Below are 10,571 nucleotides of genomic sequence, written 5' to 3' on the forward strand. Positions count from 1 at the left end.
GAAGCTCCTTATTGATCACTGGACGTCCCAGGAGGTCTTCCTCCTTGGGATTCATGTCCTCTCCTTCCTTCACAGATTCGGCCATGGTGATTAATTCAATGGCCTTGCACTCTCCTTTTGGATTTTCTTCTGTATTGCTTGGGAGAGTACTAGAAGGGATTTCAGTAATCCTTTTACTCAGCTGGCCCACTTGTGCTTCCAAATTTCTAATGGAAGACCTTGTTTCATTCATAAAACTTACAATAGCCTTGGATAGATCAGAGACTAAGTTTGCTAAATTAGAGGTATTTTGTTCAGAGTTCTCTGTCTTTTGCTGAGTGGATGATGGAAAAGGCTTGCTATTGCTAAACCTGTATCTTCCACCATTACTAAAGCCTTATTGAGGCTTTTGTTGATCCTTCCATGAGAGATTTGGATGATTTCTTCATGATGGATTATAGGTGTTTCCATAAGGTTCACCTAAGTAATTCACCTCTGCTATTGCAGGGTTCTCAGGATCATAAGCTTCTTCTTTTGAAGATGCCTCTTGAGTACTGTTGGATGCAGCTTGCATTCCATTCCGACTTTGAGAAATCATATTGACTTGCTGAGTCAATATTTTGTTTTGAGCCAATATGGCATTCAGAGTATCAATTTCAAGAACTCCCTTCTTCATAGGCGTCCCATTACTCACAGGATTCCTCTCAGAAGTGTACATAAACTGGTTATTAGCAACCATGTCAATGAGTTCTTGAGCTTCTGCAGGCATTTTCTTTAGGTGAATGGATCCACCTGCAGAAGTATCAAATGACATCTTTGATAGCTCAGATAAACCATCATAGAATATATCCAGGATGGTCCATTCTGAAAGCATGTCAGAAGGACACTTTTTGGTCAGCTGCTTGTATCTTTCCCAAGCTTCATAGAGGGATTCACCTTCTTTCTGTCTGAAGGTTTGAACATCCACTCTAAGCTTGCTCAGCTTTTGAGGAGAAAAGAACTTGGCTAAGAAAGCCGTGACCAGCTTGTCCCAAGAGTTCAGGCTATCTCTGGGTTGAGAATCCAACCACACTCTAGCTCTGTCTCTTACAGCAAAAGGGAAAAGCATGAGCCTGTAGACTTCAGAATCTACTCTATTAGTCTTAACAGTATCACAGATCTGCAAGAATTCAGTTAAGAACTGAAAAGGATCTTCAGATGGAAGTCCATGAAACTTGCAGTTCTACTGCATCAGAGAAACTAGCTGAGGTTTCAGCTCAAAGTTGTTTGCTCCAATGGCAGGAATGGAGATGCTTCTTCCATGTAAATTGGAATTAGGTGCAGTAAAGTCACCAAGCATTCTCCTTGCATTATTATTATTTTCGGCTGCCATCTCCTCTTCCTGTTCGAAAATTTCTAAAAGGTTATCTCTGGATTGTTGTAATTTAGCTTCTCTTAGTTTCTTCTTCAGAGTCCTTTCAGGTTCTGGATCTGCTTCAACAAGAATATTCTTGTCCTTGCTCCTGCTCATATGACAAAGAAGAGGGCACAGAAAAAATAATAATAATAATAATAGGGATCCTTTATACCACAGTATAGAGGTCCCTGTGTGAGTGGAAGAAAGGAAGGGGACAAAGAATGTAATGTAAGGAAAGAAACACAAGGGTGAGGAGAGTAGAGATGTGAGGTGAGGAGATGTTTAGTAGATGAATAAATAAGTAGAATAAGATGAGAGAGGAAAAATTTCGAAAATAATTTTTAAAAAAGAGTTAGTGATTTTCAAAAATAGTTTTTGAAAAAGGTTAGTAATTTTCGAAAATTTGAAATCAACAATTAAAATAATTAGTTAAAAAAAGAAATTTTGAAAAAGAGGGAAGATATTTTCGAAAATTAGAGAGAGAGAGAGTTAGTTAGGTAGTTTTGAAAAAGATAAGAAACAAACAAAAAGTTAGTTAGTTAGTTGAAACAAATTTTGAAAAGATAAGAAGTTAGGAGGTTAGAAAAGATATTTTGAAATCAACTTTTTGAAAAAGATAAGATAAGAAGATATTTTTGAAAAGATATGGTTGAAATTAGTTTTGAAAAAGATTTGATTTTTAAAATCACAAATAATGACTTGATTCATAAGAAATCACAAGATATGATTCTAGAACTCAAAGTTTGAATCTTTCTTAACAAGCAAGTGACAAACTTGAAATTTTTGAATCAAAACATTAATTGATGATGTTATTTTCGAAAATTATGAGATAAAATTAAGAAAAAGATTTTTGAAAAATATTTTTATAATTTTCGAAAATAATCAAGAAAAATGAAAAAGATTTGATTTTTGAAAAAGATTTTGAAAAAGATAAAATTTTTTAAATTGAAAATTTGATTTGACTCATGAAAACAACTAGATTTTAAAAATTTTTGAAAAAGTCAAATCTAATTTTCGAAATTTTAAGAGAAGAAAAAGGAAAAGATATTTTTTTTAACTTTTTTGAATTTTTATGATGAGAGAGAAAAAATTAAAACATCATTTTCATGTTTTTCTCTTTTATTTCTGGATCAAAACAAGGAATGCATGCAAGAACACTATGAATGTCAAGATGAACACCAAGAACACTTTGAATGTTATGATGAACATCAGGAACTTATTTTTGAAAATTTTCATATGCAAAGAAAACATGCAAGACACCAAACTTAGAAATCTTTCATGTTTAGACTCTATGGATGCAAGAATGCACATGTAGAACAAGAAAATATCCAAAACAAGAAAATATCAAGATTAAACAAGAAGACTTACCAAGAACAACTTGAAGATCATGAAGAACACTATGAATGCATGAATTTTCGAAAAATGCAAGATGAATATGCAATTGACACCAAACTTTCAACTTGACTCAAGACTCAAACAAGAACCATAAAATATTTTTGATTTTTATGATTTTATGATTTTTTTGGTATTTTCTTTTGATTTTTTTCGAAAATCATTTTAAAAAAAAGAAAAATAAGGATTCCAAAATTTTTAATATGAATTCCAGGAATCTTATGCTCTTTAAACTAAAGCTCCAATCAAAGGGTTAGGCATGGCTTAATAGCCAGCCAAGCTTTAGTATGTAACTCAGACATGACAAGCCTAACATGCCCTATCCAAAAGAATTAGACATGGCTTTACAGCCAGCCAGGCTTCAACATGCTTCATGAAACTCTAGAATTCATTCTTAAAAATTCTGAAGAAAAATATATTTTTGAAAACATTTTTATTTTAAAATTTTTTTCGAACACAAAGGAGAAATTTTTGAAAGATTTTTTTTTTTTTGAAAAATTTTTGAAAACTTTTTGAAAAGAAAACGAAAAGAAACCCAATCTGAGCAACAAGATGAACCATCAGTTGTCCAAACTCGAACAATCCCCGGCAACGGCGTCAAAAACTTGGTGCACGAAATTGTGATCTCTGGTAATGGCTCCAAAAACTTGGTGCTCTAATCTCAATTCATAATTTGTCACAACTTCGATACAACTAACCAGCAAGTGCACTGGGTCGTCCAAGTAATAAACCTTACGTGAGTAAGGGTCGATCCCACGGAGATTGTTGGTATGAAGCAAGCTATGGTCACCTTGTAAATCTCAGTCAGGCGGATATAAAATAGTTATGGAGTTTTCGAAATTAATACTAATTAAATAGAAAATAAGGATAGAAACACTTATGTAATTCATTGGTGAGAATTTCAGATAAGTGTGTAGAGATGCTTTCGTTCCTCTGAATCTCTGCTTTCCCGCTGTCTTCATCCAATCAGTCTTACTCCTTTCTATGGCTGGCTTTATGCAAGGGCATCACCGTTGTCAATGGTTACATCCCCTCCTCTTGTGAAAATGGTCCAAATGCTCTGTCACAGCACGGCTAATCATCTGAGGTTCCCGATCATGCTGGAATAGGATTCACCCTCCTTTTGCGTCTGTCACTACGCCCAGCAATCGCAAGTTTGAAGCTCATCACAGTCATTCAATCCCAGAATCCTACTCGGAATACCACAGACAAGGTTTAGACTTTCCGGATTCTCATGAATGCTGCCATCAATCTAGCTTACACCACGAAGATTCTGATTAAGAGATCCAAGAGATAATCATTCAATCGAAGGTAGAACGGAAGTGGTTGTCAGGCACGCGTTCATAGGGAATGATGATGATTGTCACATTCATCACATTCAGGTTGAAGTGCGAATGAATATCTTAGAAGCAGAATAAGTTGAATTGAATAGAAAAACAGTAGTACTTTGCATTAATCTTTGAGGAACAGCAGAGCTCCACACCTTAATCTATGGAGTGTAGAAACTCTACCGTTGAAAATACATAAGTGATAATGGAGTTCATTGGTCTCGGCCCCAGAGGGGAACCGGAGTAACCAAGACTACTATGATCCGAAGATAAAACTCAGGATGTCTAATACAATAGTAAAAAGTTCTATTTATAATAAACTAGCTACTAGGGTTTACAGAAGTAAGTAATTGATGCATAAATCCACTTCTGGGGCCCACTTGGTGTGTGCTTGGGCTGAGCTTGAATGTTACACGTGCAGAGGCTCTTTCTGGAGTTGAACGCCAGCTTTTGTGCCAGTTTGGGCGTTGAACTCCACTTTGCAACTTGTTTCTGGCGCTGGACGCCAGAATTGGGCAGAGAACTGGCGTTGAACGCCAATTTGCGTCATCTAAAATTGGGCAAAGTATGGACTATTATATATTTCTGGAAAGCCCTGGATTTCTACTTTCCAACACAATTGGAATAGCGCCATTTTGAGTTCTGTAGATCCAGAAAATCCACTTTGAGTGCAGGGAGGTCAGAATCCAACAGCATCAGCAGTCCTTCTTCTACCTCTGAATCTGATTTTTGCTCAAGTCCCTCAATTTCAGCCAGAAAATACCTGAAATCACAGAAAAATACACAAACTCATAGTAAAGTCCAGAAATGTGAATTTAACATAAAAACTAATGAAAACATCCCTAAAAGTAACCAGATTCTACTAAAAACATACTAAAAACAATGCCAAAAAGCGTATAAATTATCCGCTCATCACACGCCATATGTGTTGATGTCCTTCGCGTGCCACAACTTCGAGCCCAAGTGGCACGCCCAGGCTTTTCCTTGTATCTCCCTTCTTTGGAAAGTTGAACTAGCGTGGCATGCCCAGGGTCTGGCGTGCCATGCCCATTATGGGTGCTTAATCTTCCTCTCTGGCCAATTGAACTAGCATGGCATGCCCAGGGTCTGGCGTGCCACGCCCATTGTTCTTCTTTGATCCAGTAGCTGGCGTGCCACGCCTGGGTCCTCAAGTGGCACGCCTAAGTGAGAATATGGAGCTGGCGTGCCACGCCTTCGACACCAAGGGGCACGCCCAGCCCTTGCTTTGGCCCCCTTTTATCATTGGCATGCCACGCCTGGATGCTCAAGTGGCACACCTATGTGAGGATGAGAGCTTGGAGTGCCACGCCTTCGACACCAAGTGGCACACCCAGCTTTGCTTTGGTCTCCTTGAGTGTTGGCGTGCCACGCCTGGGTCTTCAAGTGGCACGCCCAAGTGACAATGGAGAGCTGGCGTGCCACGCCTTTGACAAGTGGCTCACCCAGCCCTTTTGGGTTTCAACCTCTTCTCTTGGAAACTTGTACTAGCATGCCACGCCTTGATGCTCAAGTGGCACGCCCACTTTAATGTGGTTCTTTCCAGCTTGGCGTGCCATACTTGGCTCTTTAAGTGGCACAACAAAGTGATGATTTAAAGCTGGCGTGCCACGCCTTCAATACCAAGTGGCACGCCCAGCCTTTTGGGTCTTCAATATTGCTCTCTGGAATCTTGTACTGGCGTGCCACGCCTTGGTGCTCAAGTGGCACGCCCACTTAGTGTGATTCTTTTTAGCTTGGCGTGCCACGCCTGGCTCTTCAAGTGGCACGCCAAAGTGACAATTTGAAGCTAGCGTGCCACGCCTTTGACACCAAGTAGCATGCCCAAGTGATGATCTCCTCTGGATGGATGAACTAGCGTGCCACGCCCCATGGATCAAGTGGCACGCCCATAGTATGTGACGGGCTAGGTGTGCCACGCCCAGAATGGCGTGCCACGCCCCTCTAGTGGCCTTCAACATTGCTCTCTGGAAAATTACACTGGCGTGCCACACCCAGCTTCTAGCGTGCCACGCCCATACAATTTCTTCAATCATGCTCCTCTGGAAATCATAACTGGCGTGCCACGCCCAGTTCTTGGCATGCCACGCCCATATAGAGAGCTTGAGGATCCTTTCTGGAATTTAGTATTGGCGTGCCACGCCCAGCTCCTGGCATGCCACGCCAGTGCAATTTTGTTGCGTTTGTTCCAAGTGGCACGCCAGTTTCACATGCCCGACCTTGTTTTGTTGTTTTCTTCCCTTTTTGATGTCTTTTTCACCTAAAATTCAGCACAAACCCAATTCAAAGCAATGTACAATAATATTCATCAAATAGTACATGAATTGCAATGGTCAAATGAGATTATGCTCTTTTATGGTCCTTTCTATGCAAGAAAAAAGGGTAGATGATGCAAGTCATCACAACACCAAACTTAAGCTTTGCTTGTCCCAAGCAAATCACCGTGAGTAGTTCTTAAAAGGATACTTGACCTTGAATGGATGTACAACATTACTAAGGATAGGACTAAGTATTTAACACATGAATATTTTTGTTTCAATGTCACAAAGAACCCCTAGATCTTTGAGGGTTCTTCCAAGTATAAGCTTCAGGGGCCCTTTTTATTGATTGTCAACTTAAAGTAGCAAGATTTATTTCATTCTCTTTTGTTTGTCCTGTCCTTTTCACTTTTTCTTTTTCATTGACCATGACTCTAAGTGTTTTGTCTCAAGACAACCCTTTAGTTAGGCTTTCAATTAGCACTCCCAAGCCAGTTGGCTTTAGGGTACTAGATGTTGAAACACCCCTAAGAATTTACTTGCCCAGGTCTCTTCTTGACACATCTTCACCACGAGCATCTACTAGGTTCTCTAACTCTTTTGAGCTATTTAGTGTTTCTTTCCATCCTAGTAGTTGATGCCCAGAGCCTTGGGTCTTTATTGCTTACTACTTCTTGGTTCTATAGATATTCAAGGAACACCCTTTAGCATCTACTTGTCATACCTTCTAAGCCAAGTCGTTTTTTCCATGACTCATTTTCTTTCCAGTTCATTCAAGGTTCTACACTTAGTTCCTTATCTCTTTATTTTTTTGAACAGTCAAACTTGGTCTTAGTCTCTTTCGCTCTTGTTTTTATAACAACTCAATGACTCTTATGGAAACAAACTAATCTTTTATTGATGTAGATGAACTTGAACTAACATTGCATTTTCTTTCTTGTAATTCAAAGGACTCATAAAAGACTTCAGGCAATAAAAAAAACTAAGCATTAAACATAAACTATCCTAGCATTGTAACTTATTTTCAAACAGAAACTAAAACATAAAAAAACTAAACAGAAATCTAGAAATTTGAGAGTGTCAACTATGGAACTCAACAACCTTGAGCAGCTTCAGTTCATTTGCCCCTTTCCTTCGTCTTTCTTTTTGGAAGAGGAGGAGTCATCATCATCCTTTTGGAGGATCCCTTTTGTGCCTTTGTGTCTTTGAGCTTCCAGAATCCTAGCCTCCTCATGTAATTTCTTTCATCCTCCTTGTGCTTGGCCAGAATTTCTTCTTATCTTGCACTTAACTCCTCCATTCCTTGCATGAATGTTGGGTATCCAGGGTGTAAGGCAGCCACAGCATTACATAAGTGATTCAGCTTCGCTTGTGTGTTGATATCATATTGCCTCCTTGAGATAGTTCTGGCATCATAAAGATTCCTGAACTCAGCAAGGTTCCTCTGCTGCCATTTATTCTACTTCACTATCTTGTTGAGTGTGCTTTGCATCTCTCGCCAGTCAAACTGTTCTTGCTTCTCCTTCCTCATGTGCTCCAAGCTCCATTTGAGTTGTTGTATGTTCTGATTCACTTGGTTCCATTGTTGTTGTTGATTATCCTTGAGTTGGTTGACATTCTCTCTCAGATGGTGTATGTCTCCCTTCATTTGGTGTATGTCTCCTTGCATTTGCTCACAGTTGAAACCTTCAGGAAATTGTTGATATTGTTGGTATGGTGGCTGCCCTTGTGGCACATGAGCATGTCCTCTATGCTCCCTTCTTCTCTCAAGTGGGTTAACAGCCACCACTTTGGCCATCTTCTTGGCAGTTATGGGCTTGTCTTGATCTACCAGCACTTTATCAATAATCTTTTCAACCCCTGTTTCATCACATAGCCTCTGAATAATGCTGGGGAGGACCAACCTTGTGCTATCCTTGGTGCTTTTTAGCACCCTGTTGATGTTGTTGGCCATCATTTCTCCAATATTCACATTCTCACCTTTCATTATGCTGTATATGAGCACAGCCCTTTCCACCGTAACCTCGGAAGTGTTTGAAGTAGGGTAGAGAGATCTTCTCATAAAGTCCAGCCACCCTCTAGCTTGGGGGCTCAAATCTCTTCTTCTCAGCTGGTTGGGTCTCCCATCTCTATCATTGATCCATTGCACATTCAACACACAAATCTCATTGAGGATTTCATCAAATCCTGGGTCTTCTTGCTTCATTCTTTCTTCATAGCTCCGAGTGGAGCTTGTTCGTCCCACCATGAGCATCCTATCTATGTTAGAGGGACTGTAGTTAATGGATTTCCCTCTCACATAGCTAATATAGCTATAGGATTGCCCTGGCTGAGGCACAGCATTGGCGTAGAACTCTCTCACCAAGCTTTCCACCACCTTCCTTGGTGGGTTGCACAAGAGTGCCCAGCCTCTATTGTTGATTTCCCTGTTGATCTCAGGGTGTTCATTCCTTCCCAATTGGAACCCAACATCTGGAATAATTTGCCTCTCACTCACCCAACCATAAAATTGATTTTGGTTGAATGAAGAGAGGGACTTGTGTTCATTGTGGCCAGAGGACCCTGAGGTTGGTTCCTTGGTCTTTCTTTTCTTTGTTGATAAAGCTCTTGGTGGTGCCATTGGGATGAAGAAAGGTGTGTGAAGGGTTAAAGAAGATTGAAAAAAGTTGCAAGAGAGCAAGCAAAACATAATTTTGCTCCAACACCAAACTTAGGACTTGATTGTCCGTAATCAAGTAGAAGAAAAAAGGTAAAGAAAAAAGGAAAAAACAAGAGAAAAGAAGGAATTGTGGGGTTATTTTTGTATGTGAAGCTGGGGTTTGAAGTGGGAGGAGTGGTGGGAAAAAGTAGGGGTTTTTATAGGGATGGAAAGTGTGGTCTGAATGGTGGGAAGTGAAAGCAATTAAATGTTTTCCCACTTGGGAGTGGCGCCTAGCATGGGAAGAGGTGCCAATCATTATCCCTCTTTACTTCCTGCATGTGTTAAGTTCCAAAGTGCAAGTACACTTTGATTTCTTTGCTTTATGAGCTATCAATCATGTGGGTCTCATTCTCTCTCCTGAAAAATAAAAACGAAACCCCATCAATAATGACAAAAGAATCCTCCACATTCCTTTTAATATGAGTAAATGAAATCGCAACTGATGAGTGTCCCATGGGACACCAAACTTAATCCCATTACATCTAATAAATTGGGTTCATCATTGGGTTTTTAATGTCTTCATAAGGGTGAATTAACTTTAGTCCTTTCACATTTCTATGCTTCCAACCCCTTCCAAACACATTTAAAACCAACTTTCTATATACTTACCAATTTATTAAATGCTTTTAACTTGGATGGTATTGGGCTTGCTAGGTGGGATTTCGTATGGTGGTGGCCACACCAAACTTAATCTCTGGGCTTACTTTCAAATTTACTTTGTTCAAATGGTAGTAAGCCTAGATTAAGTGGATTGGTGGCCACACCAAACTTAGCTTTTAGCTAGTTCTCAGCCCAATTACTCATCATTAGTGAATGTATTTGACGAACGGATTTTTGCTAGTAAAGAATTTCACAAAAGTAATCACGTGGTAAGTATAGTTTCTAAACCAACAAGGAATCCTTTTGTACAAAAACTTGTTTGTCACTTAAGCAAAACCAATAAAAATAAACCAAAGTATTTAAAACTCGGGTCGTCTCTCAAGGAATTGTAGGGAGGTGTAGTTATTATTGGTTATGGAAGATTATCTTTTTGGGGTTTTTGAATAAGGAACAAGAAAAATAAATTGCAAGAAAGTAAATTAATAATTAAGAAAACTCTTGGCAATGTATGAGAATTAGACATCCTATCCTAGTTATCCTTATCAATTGTGATAAGAATTGTTCATTGCTCTCACTTAGTGAATCCTTACTAAATAAAGGAAAGTCAAGTAGACTAATTGATGAGCGGATATTTTATACGCTTTTTGGGGATAATTTCATATAGTTAGAGTATGTTTTAGTTAGTTTTTAGTCTATTTCTAGTAGTTTTTAGGAAAAATTTATATTTCTGGACTTTACTATGAGTTGTGTGTTTTTCTGTAATTTCAGGTATTTTTCTGGCTGAAATTGAAGGAGCTGAGCAAAAATCTGATTCAGGCTGAAAAAGGACTGCTGATGCTGTTGGATTCTGACCTCTCTGCACTCAAAGTGGATTTTCTGGAGCTACAGAACTTGAAATG

The 10,571-nt window shown here is 39.1% G+C and overlaps 1 non-coding gene across 1 annotated transcript; it reads left to right on the top strand.

Moving 5' to 3' along the window:
- Nucleotides 1-847: 847 nt before the first annotated feature.
- LOC112753273 (small nucleolar RNA R71) lies at nt 848-955 on the top strand. Its single transcript, XR_003177666.1, has one exon. It is a non-coding gene; the product is annotated as a small nucleolar RNA R71 (small nucleolar RNA).
- The last annotated feature ends 9,616 nt before the right edge of the window (nt 956-10,571 follow it).

The sequence above is a fragment of the Arachis hypogaea genome, chromosome 15 (assembly GCF_003086295.3).
Source record: "Arachis hypogaea cultivar Tifrunner chromosome 15, arahy.Tifrunner.gnm2.J5K5, whole genome shotgun sequence".
Lineage (NCBI taxonomy): Eukaryota > Viridiplantae > Streptophyta > Magnoliopsida > Fabales > Fabaceae > Arachis > Arachis hypogaea.